Source organism: Pygoscelis adeliae, unplaced genomic scaffold, assembly GCF_000699105.1.
Source record: "Pygoscelis adeliae isolate BGI_AS28 unplaced genomic scaffold, ASM69910v1 Scaffold850, whole genome shotgun sequence".
Taxonomy (NCBI): Eukaryota; Metazoa; Chordata; class Aves; order Sphenisciformes; family Spheniscidae; genus Pygoscelis; species Pygoscelis adeliae.
Window position 1 is genome coordinate 116,496 of NW_008823882.1, and position 1,029 is coordinate 117,524.

At 61.3% G+C, this 1,029-nt stretch overlaps 1 protein-coding gene across 1 annotated transcript in view; it reads right to left on the reverse strand.

Moving 5' to 3' along the window:
• The window catches only part of PCSK4 (proprotein convertase subtilisin/kexin type 4), a 19,204-nt gene that overhangs the window by 1,017 nt on the left and 17,158 nt on the right, over window positions 1-1,029 (reverse strand). The window lies entirely within an intron of this gene.

A 1,029-nucleotide genomic window follows, 5' to 3' on the forward strand; every position in this document is an offset into this window, starting at 1 on the left:
CCGCGCTCCCGCCCACCATCCCGGTCCCGGCCAGGGCCGCGCGTGGGAGCTGCCGTCCCTCCCCAGGGTCTCGCGCTGCGCCTCCCTCCCCGCCCGGGCTGTTCCCTTTGCTTCTCCTCTCATCTGGGCTGCGTCACCGGAGCGGCTCTGGCTTCCTTCCCCGCAGCCGCTGATGAGAGCGTTGGAAGAAAAACAAAGTCGTTGCTGTCACCTCCCTCCCCCAGACCCCTCTGGTGACCCGGGAAGGCCGGTGACGCCCTCCCTCGCCGGTCCCCTCTTGCGCTGACATGTGGACGGGTCCGTAAGCAGCGAAGCGGCTCCTTGGTGCTTGCTGGGGCCATTGTTGAGCATCTTGTCTTTGTCCCCCACCCTCCGTTTTAGGCATAGGCGAGTGTCTGTCCCGGGTGCCGGCTGCGCAAGGCCGGGCGCTCTCGAGTTGACGCTGTGGGTGTTTTAAGTGTCATGTTTTACTGAGCTTTCAGGGTTTTCTTTCAGACCTCTTCTCTCGAGGGAGAGAACTGAAGCTGAACGGGGAAACTGCGCACTTTCCTCCCTCCTTCCCAGGCCACAAATAACTCTCTCCCTCCCTCCAGTAACCCCTGCTGCTGGCGGTGCGGTGAGCGGTGCTGCCGAAGGCTGCGGCCAGGCAGAGCGGGGGGACCCGATGCCTCCCCAAGCGCTGCTGTTCCCTGTGCGTGGGTGATTCCCCAGGAGCAACGCCGGGCACCGGGCTCTTCGGAGCTGCACCTTCTCCCCCCTCCCCCAGCTCCTCGTCCCCATCCCGTCCCAGGCTGGCGGGGAAGAGAGGTCCCTTTCAGGTTTGGGTTTTGGGTTTGTTGTTTTTTTTTTTTCTGTTAACCTTTTCTAAGGGCAAACTGGTGTGTGTGTGTGCCGTTCGTAATGGTCACGTCCCACCCTGCTTGTTTCAATGACTGGATTTTAGACAGTTCCTAGCACTAATAAAGGTTTTCCTAAGCGGATGTTTGCATGGCTCAGGTCCTGCCGAGGAAGCTGCTCCTTTGCGGGGGG